The following is a 19023-nucleotide window of genomic DNA, read 5'->3' as shown; positions in this document are numbered from 1 at the left end:
CCCCTAACCCAAGTGAGTTTGGAGCCCCTCCCCTGTGGTTTCTTAGCATCCTGTTTTTGATCTCTGTTAACATTTTCACCTCAGTTATGATTCTAGGCTTCCTCGCCTGTCTTCCCATGAGACCGCCGGCATCTTGAATGCAGGGACAGGGTCTTATTTATTCTGGCATTGCCACTGTGTAGCTTGTTTCCTGGCACACAGCTGATGCTCAGCAAATGTTGGATGAGTGGATGATCAGTCTTGATTGGCTGAGGAGGAACTGGCATTTGGGGCTGGAGAAACTCCGTGTGATGAGGGCTGGGCACGCTGCTTGTTTCTTGGGTATTTGGCTGTAATATGGGAAGTAGACATGGTGAACTGTGACCTTCACTGTGAGAGTTTTGGTCAGAAGATGGTTTCTCTGTCTTTTTGTCTTGTTCCAGTATAGCAGGTTTCTCAACCTTACACTTCTGACGTTTGGGGCCAGATATATCTTTGTTGGGGGCAGGGGGTGTTCCTGTAGCATCTCTGGCCTCTAACCATAAATGCCGGTAGTAACTCTTCTCCAGTGGTGACACCCCAAAATGTTTCCAGATATTGCCTGGTGTTTCCTGGCATAAAATCGCCCCAGTTTACAAACCCCTGCAGTATAGGGTAGCAGTTAGGAACATGAACTTTTAAGCCAGACATACCTGGGCTCATGTCTGGGTCTTAGAGTTACTACCTGTAGGCCCTTGGGCAGAGAAGCCTCAGTTTTGCTCAGATGTAAAATGGGGATAATAGTTACCTTGAATATAACTTTCTTGGGTCGAATTATTAATAAGGTTATGCGTGTAACGTGCTTAGTCGTGTCCCTGGCTCCATAATTACTATTATTTGATAGAAGACTCCTGAGGGTCAGAAAAGAAAATCTGCAGAGTTTAGGAAGAGAACAATGTTTGGTATGGGAATGCATTTACAAGGCTGAAAAATCAGGAGGTTCTCAAGGGTGTACCAGGCTGGTCCCAATCTCCTGGGCTCAAGCAGTCCTTCTGCCTCAGCCTTCAAAGTGCTGGTATTAAAGGCTTGAGCCACCAAACCCAGCCTCAGCTAACACTTTTTATTTATTTTTTTCTTGGCAGGGTCTTGCTCTGTGGCCAAGGCTAGAGAGGAGTGGAGCTGTCGTAGCTACTGCAGCCTCAACCTCCCTGGCTCAAGCGATCTTTCTGACTCAGCCCCCCAGGTACCTGGGACTACAAGCACATACTACCATACCTGGCTAATTTTTCTGTTTTTTATAGAGATAGGGTTTTGTCATGTTGCCCAGGCTGGTCTTGAATTCCTCGACTCCAGTGATTCACCCACCTTGGCCTTCCAAAGGACTGGGATTACAGACGTGAGCAGGGGTGTCCTGCAGGGTGACCCATTGTTGGGTTTGACATTTGACATCACAGTAGGGAGGGAGCTCAACTTTAATTAAAACAAAAAACTCCGGCCGGGCGCAGTGGCTCACGCCTGTAATCCCAGCACTTTGGGAGGCCGAGGCAGGTGGATCACGAGGTCAAGAGATTGAGACCAACCTGGTCAACATGGTGAAACCCTGTCTCTACTAAAAATACAAAAAATTAGCTGGGCGTGTGCCTGTACTCCCAGCTACTCAGGAGGCTGAGGCTGGAGAATTGCCTGAACCCAGGAGGCCGAGGTTGTGGTGAGCCGAGATCACGCCATTGCACTCCAGCCTGGGTAACAAGAGCGAAACTCCGTCTCAAAAAAACCAAAAAAACTCCAAATACATTTTGTGTACAAAGCATATTGTCCTGGAGATCATAATCTACTTCTTTTGCTGGCCATAGTTTTTTTTTTTTTTAACAGTTTTTTAATTTTTGAGACCAAGTCTTGCTCTATTGCCCAGGTTGGAGTGCAGTGCTAGGATTAGAGCTCACTGCAGCCTCGACCTCCTGGGCTCACACAATCCTCCTATCTCAGCCTCCCGTGGCCACAATTTTTAAATGATTGAAATAATAGAGGTCCGAGAGTAAGTACTGTGGCTCAAAGAGATTCAGCTTTGCTGCAAGCGTGTATGTGGAGTGTCAGCACAGGAACTCCTTATGGACATCAATGCTTGACAGTCCCAGGGTGGTTAAGGCTGACCTCAGTAATGCAGTCAGCACAGATACATGTAGAAAACTGGGGCTTGGGCTCTTGGATTCAAACATGCTTGTTATGAATTGAAGAGAGATGGTTCTTAGGGCCTGGGCTTCAAAGGAAGGAAGGAAGCAAAGGGCATGGTGAGAATTGAGAGTTGTTCACTCATACCCAAACAGTAGTGTGGACAGAGCTCAGAGGTGGGAATTCCCGCTGTGAGTAGAGAGCAGGCCAGAAAGCAGGCTTGGTGGGTTCGTTGTAACATCAAAAATCTGCTCGGCTTCTGGTCTTAAAAGGTCTGGCAGTAGAATGTGTTCACTCCCAGCCTCACCACTTCCTATACTGGAACTTACTCATCTAAGCAGCCACTTTCCTGTCCCGAATGGCAGGCTCGACTCAGATTTCGCCAGCCTGCCCCATGGGAAGCTGTATCACCATAGCTCAGAGAGCAAAGCACTTATCCTTTCAGTGGTCTCAGGCCATGCAGGACCCCTCAGGGATTTTCCCAGCTACTGTGACTCAGTCAGCAGCCCAAATGAACCCTTAACAACATTGTTTAAAGAAAGAAAGAACGTTGTTTAATTTTGTAAATTGTTTTTGTTAAATGTTGACGATACAAAAGAATGTGTTCAGTGTAAAGAATAAGGATACAAGAAACATCTTCCAGGTACCCATTACCCAGTTTCCAAAAAGAACTCAGTTACCTTTAGAGCCCCTTGTGTGCCCCTCCCTATCTCGCCCAGCCCAAGTTATCCCTGAGTTTTGCTTTTATCACTCTTTTACTTTTCTTTATAGTTTTACCATGTGTTTGTCTTGCTGAACAATGTACCATTTAATTTTCCTGGTTTTTGAACTTAATATAATCATACTGTTTTCTTCAGTGCCGGGACATTAATCCATGTTGCATAGAGTGGTATTTCATTTTCACAGATGAATAATGTTCCATTGTATGAGAATTTATTTATCCTTTCTATTGTTGGTGGATATTTGGGTTGTTTCCAGTATTTTGCTGAGACAAACAGTGCCACTGTTCACATTCCTGGGACATGTGTGCCCAGCCTCTCTAGGGGCTACAGCTGGGAGTGGAGCTGAGTCACAGGGTATGTGCGTCTTCAGTTTAACCAAATAATGCCAAGTTGTTTCCAAAATGGTTTCCCCAGTTTATACTTCAACAATTCCATTTGCCTTATATCCTCTCAACAATGGTATTTTCAGACTTCAACATTTTTACTAATCTGGTGGGCGTAGAGTGACATCTCATGTGGTTTTGATTTGCATTTTCCTGGTTGTGAGCTGGCCATCTTTTCATTGCTTCCGGATCATTCAGATTTCACCTTCTCTGAAACACCAGATTGTCTTGCTCATTTTTCTTTTGGGTGGTTTGTAGACTTTTTGTTAGTTTGTTTTTCTCTTATTTTGGATACTAAGTCTTTGCCAGTCATATGAGTTATAACTGCCCACTTCCAGTTTGTGGCTTGTCTTTTTACTCATCAGAAACTCAGGATTTTGTTTTTGATGAAGAGAAATTCTTTTTTTTTTGAGACAGAGCTCTGTTGTCCAGGCTGGAGTGCAGTGGTGCAATTGCAGCCCACTGCAACCTCTGCCTGCTGGGTTCAAGCAGTTCTCGTGCCTCAGCCTCCCGAGTAGCCGGAATTATAGGTATGCACCACCACACTCGGCTAATTTTTATATTTTTAGTAGGGACTGGGTTTCACCATGTTGGCCACGCTCGTCTCGAACTCCTGACCTCAGGCGATCTGCCCACCTTGGCCTCCCAAAGTGCTGAGATTACAGGCATGAGCCACTATGCCTGACCAGAATCCTTAATTTTATTGTAATTTATCAAATTTTCCTTTTATGATTAGTTCTTCTTGTTTCTTTTTAAGAAATTCCTTCCACTTTCAAATTCATAAAGATATTTCCCTGTATATATTGTCTTCCAAGCATTTTACTATCTTGCCTTTTACCTTGAGGTCTTTAATCCATTTATAATAATTTTTTTTTTTTGAGATGAAGTCTCGTTCTTGTCCCCCAGGCTGGAGTGTAATGGCGCGATCTCAACTCACTGCAACCTCTGCCTCCTGTGTTCAAGCAGTTCTCCTGCCTCAGCCTCCTGAGTAGCTGGGATTACAGGCAGGTGCCATGACACCAGCTAATTTTTGTATTTTTAGTAGAGATAGGATTTCACCATGTTGGCCAAGCTGGTCTCGAACTCCTGATCTCAGGTGATCCACCCACCTCGGCCTCCCAAAGTGCTGGGATTACAGGCATGAGCCACCAAGCCTGGCTTTTTTTTTTTTTTTTTTTTAAGGTGAGTTCTCTCTCTGTTACCCAGGCTGATCCTGAACTCCTAGGCTCAAGTGATCCTCTCACCTCAACTTCCCAAAGTGTTGGGATTACAGGTGTGAGCCACTGTGCCTGGTTCTTTCTCTTTTTTTGACAGGTGTACCAAATTGCCCCAGTACCATTTATTTAAAAAAAAAAAAAAATAGGCTGGGCACAGTGGCTCATGCGTGGAATCCCAGCACTTTGGGAGGCTGAGGTGGGTGGATCACCTGAGATCAGGAGTCCGAGACCAGCTTGGCCAACATGGTGAAATCCTATCTCTACTAAAAATAAAAAAAAATAAAAAATTAGCCGGTGTGGTGGCACGTGCCTGTAATCCCAGCTACTCAGAAGGCCAAGGCAGGAGAATCACTTGAATACAGGAGGCAGAGGTTGCAGTGAGCCAAGACCAGGCCATTGTACTCCAGCCTGGGCAACAGAGCAAGACTCCATCTCCAAAAAAAAAAAAAACAACAAAAAAAAAACTCACCTCTTTTGTGTGGATCTATAATGTCACCAGGAATATTAGCATACATCAAGTGTCCACTAATGTGTGGGTCTGTTTCTAGGCTCTTTATTATCTGTTCTCTGTCTCTGCAAATGCCACACTGACTAGTAAATTACATCATTTTAGAAAACCGGTGAACTGGTGTCTAGCAATGCATTGGCCCATTGCTCTTCCATTTTCATTTTATTTTTTTCTAAGACAGGGTCTTGCTCTGTCACCTAGCCTGTAGTGCAGTGGTGCAATCTTGGCTCACTACAGCCTTGACCTCCCAGGCTTAACCTATCCTCCTGCCTTAGCCGCCCAAGTAGCTGAGACTATAGGCACATGCCATCATGCTTGGCTATTTTTGTCTTTTTTGTAGAGACAGGGTTTCATCATGTGGCCCAAACTAGTCTTCAATTCTTGGACTCAAGCAATCCTCCTGCCTCAACCTCCCAAAGTGTTAGGATTACAGGCGTGAGCCATCTTGCCCGGCCCCATTGTCATTTTAGATTATGCTTGTCAAATGCCGTAAAAATTTTTGGGATGTTTTATTAGGATTGCCTTGAGTTTATAATACATAACTTTGGGTAGAGTTGACATTTTTATGATGTTGAGTCATCTGATCCATAAATATGGTATAGCTTTCAATTTACGGAACTTATCAAAGTCTAAATTTAGTCAATGTCTTTATACCTTACTCTCAAACAATGAGGACCTGAGAACACTTTAATTCCTATCACTTCCTCTTCCACTTTTACGCCGTAGGTATGTATTTTAGTTCTTTTTAAACTTTTTTTTTTTGAGACAGAGTCTTGCTCTGTTGTCCGGGCTGGAGTGCAGTGGCACAATCACAGCTCACTGCAGCCTTGACCTTCCAGGCTTATGCAGTCCTCCTGCCTCAGCTTCTCAGTAGCTTGGGACCACAGGCACTTACCATCACACCCTGCTAAGTTTTACTTTTTTTTTTTTTTTTGTAAGACAAGGTCTCTTTTGGTAAAGACAGTAGTCTTGAACTGCTGGGCTCAAGCAATCCTCCTGCCTTGGCCTCCCAAAGTGGTGGGGTTAGAGGTGTGAGCCACTGTGCCAGTCCTTTTCCAGCTTTTATGAACATCATCAGTTGAGCATTTGTTTAGGTTTGCTCACTTATATTTACTGTTTTCCTTGTTCTTCCTTCCTTCTTGCATTTAATACTTGCTTTGGGGGGATCACTTTCATCTGCCTGAAATACGTCTTTCATAAGGTGTAAATTTGGGTTGCAGTCCTTTGGGGGCCTGCTAGTCATTATGTATTATGTATTCTCAGGGAAGATTTTTTTCCTCCTCCATTCTGCACCAGGATGTGATAGAAGCAGCTTCTGTATTGTCTTCTTTCCACCGAGGTCCAGTGAGACCTCTCTCTGGGGATGGGGTGGAGGGTAGGGCTCAAGCTTGCCTGTTCTGCAAACGTCTTTCCGTGAAACCTGGTCTCAAAGCTCCACTTGCTGTCTGGATTTCAGCCCTTATTTAGTTGTGTTTTGACCTCTCAGTATTACTGACCTATCAGTTCTTTGGTACTTTTTACTTTTATTTATCTATTTACTTATTTTTTGAGATGGAGTCTTGCTCTATTGCCCAGGCTGGACGGAAGGTCATTTTTTTTTTTAAGATGGTGTTTTGCTCTTTTTTGCCCAGGCTGGAATGCAATGGCACAATCTTGGCTCACTTGCAACCTCTGCCTCACGGGTTCCAGTGATTCTCCTGTCTCAGCCTCCCCAGTAGCTGGGATTACAGGTTCATGCCACCACACTCGGCTAATTTTGTATTTTTAGTAGAGACAGGATTTCACCATGTTGGCCAGGCTGGTCTCAAACCCCTGACCTCAGGTGATCAGCCCACCTCAGCCTCCCAAAATGCTGGGCTTACAGGTATGAGCCACCGTACCTGGCCATTTTATTTCTTTTTTAACTCCTCTTATTATCAATCTTTGATGCATTTTAAAAGATGTCTTATAATTTTTATCCAGCATTTATAGCTGTTTGCAGTGGGAGAATTGGCCAGGCTACCTTTGCCAGAAATGGAGTTGTTTCATAGCTTTAACTTCGCATTTCATCTGGCAGTAGCAAACTCTGAATATATTAAGACTTAGTAATGTTCACTTCTGGATTGTGTGAGTTTTTTAAATTATGTATTTTTTAGAAAGAGGTTTTCACTGTCTTGCCCAGGGTGGTCTCAAACTCCTGGGCTCAAGCAGTCTGCCTGCCACGGCCCCCCAAAGTGCAGGATTACAAGTGTGAGCCACTGTGCCCAGCCTTGGATTTTTTAAAGTTTTTTTTTTTTTTTTCTTTTTTTTAGAAACAGGGTCTCACTGTGTTGCTTAGGCCGGAGTGCAGAGGTTATTCATAGATGCAGTCAAAGCTCACTACAGCCTGGAACTCCAGACCTCAGGTGATCCTCCTGCTTTAGCCTTTCAAGTAGCTGGGACTACAGGCACGTGCCACTGTACCCCGCCACTTCTGGGTTTTATATGATGTTTTATAGCACTCATTAGTATAAGGAAGAGAGACTGTTACATGCCTGTGATGACAGAGAATTGGCCCATTTGGTACAGGCTCAGGATCTGTTGAGCCTGGTATTCTGTGTTTGTCCACAGACGTTTTGTTCTTGTCTATAGTGGAAGGAGCACAGTTTTTAGAGTATGATGGACTTGGCTTTGAATGTGGGCAGGGCAGTGTGACCTAGGTCAGTGACAACCTGTTAAACTGATTTGCTCATCTGCTCAGTGGGGGTGGCAGTATTAGTCCCTCCTCGCAGGATCACTATGAGTACTGGTGAGGCAGCGTGGAAGCGTGAAACACTGCTGGTGGGACACTGCAGCAGCTCTGGCCCTTACTCCCTTCGTGTCTGCTGTGAGTTATAGTCTGTTTGCATAGGAAACAACCAGCCTGTGAGTTTCTCTTGCCAGTAACCTCCCCTGGAGTCTCAGCAGATGGAGCTGTTATCAGCAAGGTTGAGTTTCCTTTTGGCACACAGGGCACAGTCCCACCTGTGGTCTCTTACCAGGACTCACAATTTTTATTTCATCTCATTTTATTATTTTATTTTATTTGAGATAAGGTCTTGCACTGTCACCCAGGCTGGAACAGCAGTGCCATGATCTCAGCTCACTGCAGCTTCAACCTCCCAGGCTCAAGCGATCCGTCCATCTCAGCCTCCCAGTAGCTGGGACCACAGGCACATGCCACCATGCCCAGCTAAATTATTTTGTTCTTTTTGTAGAGACAGGATCTTACCATATTGCCCAGGCTGGTCTCCAACTCTGGCGCTCAGGCAATCCTCCTTCCTGGGTCTCCCAAAGTGTTGAGATTACAGGTGTGAGCCACCAGTCTGGGTTTACTGATAAAGCATATATATTAACATCAGAAAGTATACTTCTCCACTGGGACCCCACCCCATGTCATCGCTAGCTGTGTCTGTGTCTCTGTCTTCGTCTCCATCCCATTTGCCCCACCTCCCTGGTCTTATTAGGAACAAGAGCCAGGCCACACTTGGGGGTGATTTCCACATTTCTCTCAGAAGCTCGTACTTCAAAGCAGGGCTGGTCGGGAAACCAGCCAGGGTTGCAAGCCTTCCGTTTCAAGGCTTGGCCTGGGAAGCAGCTTTGCTGATTCATTGCTGCCGCAGGTGGTAGGAATTTGAGGGCTGGAGGTCTGCAGCACTGTTTGTTGAAGGGCGGCCCTGGGCCCCTGAGCTTCTCTTAATCCTCACAGGGCTGCTTCTAAAACCTCCGCTGTAGGACAGCACTTCTGCATCTGGATTGAGAAGCCCAGCAGTTTTAGAATGAAGCAATATTCCTGTTCTCTCTCCCTCTTTTTCTTCCTCTTTCTTCCTCTCCTTCTCTTCTTTTTTTACTTTTCAACATCCTAGTTCCTCACCTCTACTCAATACATTCCTCTGAACACCTGATTTCTTGTGATTCTCCCGTCCCACTGAAACCTCCAATCCATTAAAAAAAAAAAAAATACAGTAAGACAGGTATTTAGTTATTCATAAACAATTAAATATAACAATTAGAGTTTCCTAATCAGGAATTTACTCTTACTAGCATTGCAAGGACCCTGTACAGGTGACCACTCTCCGCAAGCCACTACACCAAATCCTAACTGTTCTATGGGAAAAAAGTAAACTTCCATCTTGTTTGAATCATTGTAACTGGTGGCCTCCTTGTTGCAGTGCCTTAAAGTATGTCCTAACACTACACCCAGTGTTTTCCATTTCCTTAAATACATTATCCTCCCTACCATGATTTCTTTGCACATGTTCTTCCCTCTAGAACTCTCCCATCTCCTAACCTTAAAAAAAAAAAAAAAAAATCTGATGTTGGCTCCTGCCATATGTATTTCGTAGTTTGTGTTCATGTCCTATACAGTTCATGTCATAGTTGGAAATCTTAAAGATAATACTGTAGGGAAAGTTTTTTTTTTTTTGGTTGTTTTTTGTTTGTTTTGTTTCTGAGACGGAGTCTCCCTCTGTCGCCCAGGCTAGAGTGCAGTGGCACAATCTCAGCTCACCACAACCTCCACCTCCTGGGTTTAAGTGATTCTCCTGCCTCAGCCTCACGAGTAGCTGGGACTACAGGCACGAGCCACCACGTCCAGCTAGTTTTTTCTGTACTTTTAGTAGAGGCGGGGGTTTCACCATATTGGCCAGGCTGGTCTTAAACTGCTGACCTCGTGGTCTGCCCGCCTCAGCCTCCCAAGATGCTGGGATTATAGGCGTGAGCCTGGCCAGGAAAAGTTTTAAGTGGAAAAAATCTGCTAACTGCTAGGTACGTGCCTCATTTTAATTGTTACACTGTATCTGGTATATTTCAAATGCACGGCAGTCTCATTTATGAAATCGTTCATTCATTTATTCAACATTTATGAAATCTTTTTTCTTTTTTTGAGACAGGGTCTGTTGTCCGGCTGGAGTGCGGTGGTGCAGTCACTGCTCACTGCAGTCTCAACCTTGTGAGCTTAAATGATCCTCCCACCTCAGTTTCCCGAGTAGCTGGGACCACAGGCACGCACCAGCACGCCTGGCTAATTTTTGTATTTTTTGTAGAGATGGGGTCTTGCTGTGTTACCCAGGCTGGAGCATGTATTACATCTGAACACTACAAGGGACCTTGGCAGTTACCTAATCCAAATGAGGATCCAAACCCAGAAAAAGTCAGTCACATTTGAAGAGCCTGAGCTACATCCATTTCCAGTTTGTACTTAACCTGCTTTATTCTTTTGGCTTGAATTCTTGATCTTCAAGAGTATCATGGGCCATCTAAGCCTTCCTTTGTGATTGTCATGTGCTTTGTCCTCAACGAAAGCCTCTTTGCTCCTGGCGTCCTGTGCCCTTTGTAGAAAGAAGGTGGTGGTTACTATCAAGTATTAAGCATTTCCGCCTTTTATTCTGATTCCTGTCAACTGGAGGAAGTATTGCAGTGTGTGGGCCTTTTCCTGGTCTTTTTTCAGGTTGAAACTTGATGGGTACCTGTATTACTGATGAAATTTTACATCCATTTCTAAGAGATAGGACAAGGATGACAGCATTGGGCTCTCTTTTTCCTGTAATTTTTTTCTTTTTTAAAAAATTAAAAACAAGTTCAAGCCAACTATTTTCTATAATTTATCAACCTTGCTGGTGTGGGTTTCTATGTAATGAATGATGACGGCCAGCAGCAGCTTTATGAAGAAACTTTCATCATGATCTCCGTTTTACAGAAGGGAAGTTGAGGTACAGAGATTCAGGTACTCCTGCCTGAGGCACTTAACTAGCCTTCGCTGGATTCCAAGTTCGGAGTGTTTGAACTGGGTTGTGGGCATGGCAAGCTCCCCACCGTTGTGTGTGGATGGTGTGTACGTGTGTCCCAGGGGGAAGGACTTGGGTTTCATCGCACTGTCGTGGCTTCCTCTGTGTTTGAACATGAGGGTACCAGCTGCTGCGCTAGGGGCGTCCCCTCAAGGAATTTCTGCTCATATTGTTTTCCTGAGTGATACATTGATTCTCTGTGCACATTACCACAAGTTTCCATTTCCCTTATGAGAAATTTTTTCCTTTGAGAACTTTCAGTCACCAGGTCTTATAGAAAATATCTCAAGATTTTATGGTAAATGGAAATAAAGGACTTAGGTCACTGGCTTTGTGGGCATTATTTTCTTTTCTTTCCTTGTCTTTTTTATTTTTATTTTTTGATACATTTTTGCTCTGTTGCCCACACTGGAGTGCCGTGGTGTGATCATAGCTCTCTGCAGCCTCAAACTCCTGGGCTCAAGCAATCCTCCCACCTCAGCCTCCCAGTTAGCTGGGACCATGCACCTGGCTTCCTTCCTTCCTTTTCCCCTTCCTTTTTTCTTTCCTTCCTTCCTTTCTCTCTCCCTCCCCCCTTCCTTCTTTCCTTCCTTCCTCCTTCCCTCCCTCCCTCCCTCCTTCTCCCTCTTTGTCTTTTTCCTTCCTCTCTCCCCTCCCTCCCTCCTTTCCTTTTTTCCTTCCTTCCCTCCCTCCTTCTCCCTCTTTCTTCCTTCCCTCCCTCCCTCCCTCTCCTCACTCTTCCTTCCCTCCCTTTTTCCCTCCTCTTTTTCTCTCCATTCTTCTTTAGCTTTCTTAGTTTTAATTTTTTAATAGATAGTGTTTACAAGTGGGGAAACAATACAAAAAGGCAATACAGTGAAAAGTTCAGCTCCTTCCCCACCTCCCCTGATCCCCGAGGGGCTTCTCATGACCAGTTTCCTGTATACCCTCCAGAGATGGGGATGTTGTCTTTTAAAAATAAGATGGGCCAGGCGCGGTGGCTCACACCTGTAATCCCAGCACTTTGGGAGGCCGAGGTGGGTGGATCACGAGATCAAGAGATTGAGACCATCCTGGCCAACATGGTGAAACCCCATCTCTACTAAAAATACAAAAAGTAGCTGGGTGTGGTGGCACGCCTTTTATCCCAGCTACTTGGGAGGCTGAGGCAGGAGAATCACTTGAACCCAGGAGGCGGAGGTTGCAGTGAGCTAAGATGGCGCCACTGCATTCCAGCCTGGGTAACAAGGCAAGACTCCATCTCAAATAAAATAAAATAAGATGTACAAATTCTTAGCCTGGGTTTACGGTTTTAGACAAATGTCATGGCCTACCTTCCACTGGGAAGGGTCAGATACTAAATTTTAAGAGACTTTGAGCTACTCCAAGAAGAGCTGCTTAAAACTTTTAGAGGATTTAATAGTATTGAGTGGGAGGGCCACTTGTACAGACTGTCCAGAGAGAATAATGTAAGTGTGTTTTGAATTCTTGGCACTAACTAAACCCTTTTAGGGCCACCTGGAGGGGACATCGTCCCATTTTTCCCATCCCAAGGGTGCAGCCCAGTGGAACTTAATCTTCTGCTTTCAAGTCCCAGTGTGGCTCCTGACTGCCAGGGTTGTCACTGAGTCCTGGTGTGGTGGTCCCAGCCGAGTGTCTGGCCCTCCAGCTGTGTTTCCCATCACTTGTCTCCTTCTTCCTCCTGTGTGCTGGGGCATGCATGATCCACTTCTCGACCTGGCCCTCCAGCCGTCACTGCTTCTGCTGTCCCTGCCTGGACGTCTTTCTTGCCGTTAGCTGCCTAGGTGTGGTCACGTCTTCCCAAGTTGGCATTAGCAGCTCCCACTCATCACCCAGTCGAGGGGCTGGGGCTGAGACCCGCCTTATCCCAGGGCCCCCTGCACTAGATAGTGCTCTGCAGTTGACTTTGAAGTAATTTCCACCATCCCCTCAGCCCACCAGCTATGGAGACTAGACCCCCGGATCCCCTTCTATTGAACTTGAGCTCCCAGGCTTTCTGCTGTAAGTGGCGCCGTTACAAAGGCCTGACGAGAGAGAAGCAATACCTCTGTGCTTTGTTGTCGTTGGAGCAGGCTGTGGCTCCTTTAGCTTCTGCCAGCTGCCCTCCCAGGGCTTTGACCAGCTGCCATCCTGTTCACAGGAGCCCTGTGCCCCCCTGGTGTGGGGATTTCACTTGGGATCACCTTGTTTGTTTTTGTTTTAATTAGTTCATCATTTCCCCTTTGTTTTAACTGTGTGTCAGTCACAGAGCTGCGTTAGAGAAGTAATATCTAATTCCACTTTGGCCAGTATTTGGGCAGTACTTCCTGTCTCATTGAACCCTCGTGTTGATGGTGGTTTTCCTGTTTTACAGGTGAGCAATTGAAAACTCAGAGATGCTTGCCTGAGATCACCCTGTTAAGTTTGGAGCTGGGATTCTGAGTCCATTGGTTTCTTCTCTTGTTCATCCAGTACCCGCTCCCATGGATATCTTGTTCCACCTCGTGGCTTTAATGATCATCTCTGCAAGCAGACATCTCAGTTGTAATTGGCCAGCCATCCTTCCCTTACATACACAGTCCTGGAGCAGTGGGGTCCATCAGGGATCAGGCAATGGGGTGTCTGTCCTTCAAAAGTGTGGCTAAACTTTTATTGCTGATGATGATGTTGACAGGGTCTCTCTCTGTCACATAGGCTGGAGTGCGGTGGTCGGTCATAGCTCAACCCAGCTAACATTTTAATTTTTATTTTGTAGAGATGGGGTCTTACTGTGTTGCCCAAGCTGATCTCAAGTTTCTGGCCTCGAGTGACCCTCCAGCCTCAGCCCCACAAAGTGCTATGATTACAGGTGTGAGCCATTGTGCCTGGCCTAAATCTGAAAGATGGTAGTAGTTGTATAGTTTGAAAAGCAAAGTCAGCATCGAAATTTCATTTATATTTAGACATTTTTAAGATTTAAAGAAGTCTGTTTTTTTAATAATACAAACTTCAGAAAATACTGCTGAACCCTGGCTGGTGAGACTGTGTAGAGGATAGCAGTGATTCTTAAGCTCGGAACGGGCACTCTCCAGGGGAAATACCAGAGTCAGGTTGTTGGGAGGGGCCAAGATTTATGTTTATCTAAAGGAGAAAGTGATTTTAAAAGTTTGAGAAATCCAGTCTTAACACAAGAAGAGTGTTTGCTGGGTGAGGAGGAAAGTGGCAGCAGGGGTAGTTTTGTTCATCTTTGCTTCTCTGCCATCTGTTGTATTCAGAGAAATGGGTCGTCAAACTGGGGTGGTTGGTGGGGTTGGGCAGGTAGGTTTCATGCTCACAAGGCTGGCCTGATGTGAACTTCCATTTCCTTGGAAGTTTTGTTTGTTTGTTTTTGGGGACAGAGTCCACTCTGTCACCCAGGCTGGAGTGCAGCAGTGCAATCTCAACTCATTGTGACCTCTGCCTCCAGGGTTCAAGTGATTCTCCTGCCTCAGCCTCCTGAGTAGTTGGGACTACAGGCATGAGCCACCACACTGGGTAATTTTGTATTTTTAGTTTTTATTTTTAAATTTTGTTTTTGAGACAGAGTCTCACTCTGTTTCCCAGGCTGTAGTGCAGTGGCGTGATCTCGGCTCACTGCAACCTCTGCATCCTGGGTTCAAGCGATTTTCCTGCCCCAACTTCCTGAGTAGCTAGGATTACAGGCGCACGCCACCACGCCAGGTTAATTTTTGTATTTTTAGTAGAGACCGGGTTTCACCATGTTGGTCAGGCTGGTCTCAAACTCCTGACCTCATGGTCCACCCACCTTTGCCTCCCAAAGTGCTGTGATTACAGGCGTGAGCCACTGAGCTCAGCTTAATTTTGTATTATTAGTAGAAATGGAATTTTTCCATGGTTGGTCAGGCTGATCTCGAACTCCTGACCTCAAGTGAGTCAACAACCTTGGCCTCCCAAAGGCCTGGGATTATAGGCGTGAGCCACCGTGACTGGCCACAAGTTTTTTATTTGTTTGTTTTTGAGACAGGGTCTCACCGCCCCGGCTGGAGTGCGGTGGCGCAATCATAGCTCACTGCAGCCTCGACCTCCTGGGCTTCTTGGTCGAGTTAATCTATCCTCCTGGGCTTAATCTATCCTCCTGTCTCAGCCTCCCAAGTAGCTGGAACCACAGGTTGTGCCACCATACTCAGGTAATTAAAAAAAAATTTTTGTTGTTGAGACCGGGTTTCACTGTGTTGCCCAGGCTGGTCTCAAACCTTCTGCAGACCTCCCGCCTTGGCTCCCTAAAATGCTGGGATTACAGACATGAGCCACCGTGCCTGGCTCCTTTGGAAGTTTATGTTGAGCCACCTGTATTTCTAGAAAATCGAGAAGGCTGAGCAACTGGAAGCCAGTGGTGATCCTTCTTACCTGCCATTAGGTTCTTCAAGCACCTGGATGTGAGAGGGCTCATGTCAAGGCTCAGAGCTGAGCGCAGCTTGTTCTGGGAGCCAGGACTGCTGTTTGTGAAGATCAGTGTCTCTCTGTGGTAGGCTAGTTGTTTCCTGGCTTAATGGCTTCCCTTTGCGGCAGTAATAAGCCGGGTCATATTTCATGTTTGGCGGGTGCTGTGCTCTGTGGAGCTACTTAGTGCTCTGGGCATGCACTCCAGCCTTCACCTGGGAGCACCCTTGGAGTTTAACAGAAGTTCAGTACAAAGTGCCTCCCAGCAGAGACCATCACTCTGGATGTCTCTCCACTCACTGCCCCTCCCGCACTCCCTCCCTCTTTTCATGCTAACTGTGCTCCGGGATTTTTCCAGATTGCATTTAGAAGGAGTGATGGGTTATGATTACAACCTCTTAACAAGGTCAAGTCACCATATAATTTTCAAAGGTACCCAATGTGCCCAGCGTAAAGGGGTTTATAGAAACCATTTGATAAAGTCTTTGGCCTGCAAAAGCAAAACTGTCATCTGCATGTCTGCTTCCTGGTAATAGGAGTTTGCTGCGTGCTCACGATATGCCAGGCACTGTACAGGGCCTTGACAGATGTTACTTAATTTAATCCCCTCACAAAGGAAATCACACCATTAGCCCTGTTGGCCATTGGAGAAGCTTTGCTGGAGATCACCTGCAGGTGGGTGGTGGAACTCAGTCCCAGGTCCTGCTGGACCTGTCCCCGGAGGTTCTGCTGCTTCCACGGGGCTCAGCTGCCACTGGAATCCCTGCGTTGTGGAGGCAGCAGTGTAGAACTTGGCACCAGAGTTGATGTCACACCCCAAACAGAAACCTTTCTTACTCAGCAGTCTGTGGTGCTTTGGAACTGCAAGGCAAATGCAATGGGTGGTGTTTTCTGGGGCCAGCCCTTCTGAATCCCACCTATGGGAGCCTTGGCTGCCCTCTTAGCTCCTCTGACCCTCGCTGCCATGCTGGGCCTCAAGGCAGCCCTGGCGAGCATGGCGGGGATCGTGGTTGGGAGCAACCCAGCCTTGGCCTACACATTCTGTGCCATGACTGGATCAAGTCTGGCAACTGAACGTCACTGTTTTCTTATTAACATTTTTGAAAAATGGCTGGGTGCAGTGGCTCATGCCTGTAATCCGGCATTTTAGGAGGTGAGGCAGGCAGATTGCTTACGCCCAGGAGTTTGAGACCAGCCCGGGCAACATGGTAGAATCTTGCCTCTACGAAAAAATAATAATATTTTTTTAAATTGAAATATGTTTTCATTTACATGTATGAAATACACACATCGAGTTTAAGTAGTAAATCCAGGGGACTCTAAGTAAAGAAAGAGAACTCTTCCAGGATCTCAGAAGTCCCCTGCTTGCCCTTCTCCATCTAGAGAGAACCATCATCCTGAACCTTTGATTTAATCACTTCCTTTGATTTATAGTTTTACCATCTGTCTCAGTTATCTCTTGCTGCACAGCAAACCACCCCAAAACCCAGTGGTTTAAGTCATCAGTGGGTCAGTATTTCTTACAGTTTTGTGGGTGGACAGGCAGTCACTTGCTCCTCAGGCATTGTATGAGGCTGTGCAGGCAGCACACGTGGGCTGGGAGGTGCAGGAAAGTGTGTCCCTCACCGCAGAGCCTTGGTGCTGTCAGTGGCCCCTGCTCTTCCCCGTGTGCCCTGTCCCCAGAGCCCCTCCATGCGTTTCCCACTCACTTGGGAGCCTGGGCTTTCTTCCAGCTCAGCAGCTGAGTTCCCAGGAGCCAGAGGAGAATCTTCCAGGCTTCTTTAGGTTTAGGTCTGAAACTGGCACAGCCCCTGCATACTGATGGTCAGAGTCCTCATTGGGCCCTCCAGATTCCACCAGGAGGGAAAGAGACACCATCTCTCCATGGGAGGCGTGGTAGGCCCTGGTAGGAGAGGCGTTGTTGGCCATCCTGAGAGGGGCCCTACATTGCCTTGTGTCCATTTCGCCGCACTGGTGTGCCTGTCTGGACTCATGCTGCAGGTGGCCCCAGTGCCTCACTCTTTTGTTCCCTAGTGAATTCCTCTTGAGGGAGGCCAGGGCCGTGTGTCCAGCCAAGCTTTTGGTCATCTGGACAGCATCCCAGCTCTGACACCTGAGGTCAGGGAGAAAAACTGAGTGACTGGAGATGTCAGAGGAAAGGTGTCCAGTTGCAGCCAGGACTTTGTAAGGGGAAGATTGGGTCAGTCTGCATCTAAAATGAGGACTTTGGGCTGCTGGGCTCTGTGGTCTTGTGTCTTGGCGTTTTCTGTGGGTCTAAGGTTTTAGGGTCTTCCTTAGAAGTCGCTTGAACTAGTGCCTGTGTTTATCACCCACGACACAAGATGAAGTAAAGACCACGTACCCTGATACTCGTGCTTGAGCAATGCGTACCGAGTTCCAAGGGTGGGTGGGGACAGGCTGCCTGGTGGGAGCAGTATTTCTTCACCCTCTGTGCCTGCTCACCTGGGGCACTGGGGAGCAGGCTGGCTGTGGATCCGATGACTGTGGTTAACGTCTCCCCAGACAGCACCTCCTAGCACGCACTCAGGAAGGGATGCTCCTGGGAGCTGCCCACCCCTTTGCTCCCAGCTCCTCTTCTGTGTCCATCCAAGCTTGGCCATCCTGCTGGGTTCCTGTCACTGAGGAGCAGATAAGGGAGGAACTAGGACATGGCCTGGTGATCCCTCTAGAGCAGTTCGCGTGGGTTGAAGGTGAGGGACTGCCTAGTTCTAGCTCAGCCCCTCTGAGGGAAGGACCCAGCCAGCCATACCTCCTGTCTCACCACGGACCTTGGGAGAGGGGCTGTTCGAGCTTCCTGGCTGCTGGGGGACCCTGAGCCCCACTTGCCTCATGAGGGTGGGGCTTCAGTTATAAAGTCCACAATGATACAATTCTTCAGGTGACACCATTTAGCACGTGGTGTACCCCCTCCTGCACCCCTCAGGCTGCTCTTGCACCCCTGGGAGGCCAGTCCCAGATTGTACTGGAGAGTGCATTTCAGCTGCTGCTCTCTTGTGGGAACAGGGTCCCTCCCTCCCTTCCTCCTCCTTTCCCTCCCTTCCTTTGCCCATCTTTACTTCCCTCCCTCTTATGATCGGCTCTCCTATTTTCTTCCCTTTTGGTCCATTTCTGTTGGAGCTGCCTCAGGGTTATAGACACCTGTTTCTCCTGCTAACACCCATGTGTGGGAGGAGCCCACTGCTGGGCAGGCATCTTGCATGGGAAGAGTGCGGTTGGTGTGGGGTAGAGAACATTACTCATGGGCACACAGCTGCTCTCTTGGCAGATGGTGGCATGGGGGGTGCTGGGCTAGCACCCACCCTGTCCTCAGGACCTTTACTATTTTATTCTCTAGGGAGTGTGTCTTATCTAATCTATGTAGCTCATCCATCCATCCACCTAGGCCCAGGACAGCTATATGGCTGGGTATGACTGGGTGAGGCTGTGCTTGTGGGAAGCCCCAGGGCACGTGGCCACAGGGAGGTTCATCCCAGCCGTAGCCCCAGACAAGGTGGATTGATCCTGTCCCTTCACTTGGCTAGGAGTTTTCTCACATGTATCTTCCCAGCAGGTCAGATGGTTTTCCTGCTATTGGGTTCTCTCTACCTCTGGGGGTTCAGCTGCTGCCCCCTGGGTTGTTTTAGCACCTGGGAGACCCTCCCTCCCGGCTCAGGTGTCAGGTTGGCTCCTGGGGAAGATGAGGAAGTCGGCATACAGCTAGGAGAAAAGGGTTGAGCCTCACTTGCAAGTTCCAGATGGGCTGCTTCTGAATCCAGTTAAGGCTTTTGCCCTGTGTAGGCCCTGGTGTTCCCTTCTTCCGCACTTGGGGCTCCTGGGCCTGTACGGGGGTGACTAGTGCTTGAGCCCAGGGCTTGCCACCCACAC

General features: G+C 47.2%; 1 protein-coding gene across 17 annotated transcripts in view; it reads left to right on the top strand.

Moving 5' to 3' along the window:
- Positions 1-19023, top strand: part of ZBTB17 (zinc finger and BTB domain containing 17) — a 35947-nt gene that overhangs the window by 8102 nt on the left and 8822 nt on the right. For 4 of the 17 annotated variants that reach the window (XM_054258787.2, XM_078330451.1, XM_017974349.4 and 1 more), the window contains one exon: positions 1101-1201. The exons of the other annotated variants lie outside the window; for them this stretch is intronic. The gene's annotated coding sequence lies outside the window, so the exon portion shown is untranslated. The remainder of the gene's footprint in view (positions 1-1100; positions 1202-19023) is intronic. 17 annotated transcript variants of the gene reach the window in all.

This window comes from Callithrix jacchus, chromosome 7, assembly GCF_049354715.1.
Source record: "Callithrix jacchus isolate 240 chromosome 7, calJac240_pri, whole genome shotgun sequence".
Classification (NCBI taxonomy): Eukaryota; Metazoa; Chordata; class Mammalia; order Primates; family Cebidae; genus Callithrix; species Callithrix jacchus.
Note: the sequence above shows the minus strand (reverse complement) of the source record. Positions and strands in the feature narration are given on the sequence as shown.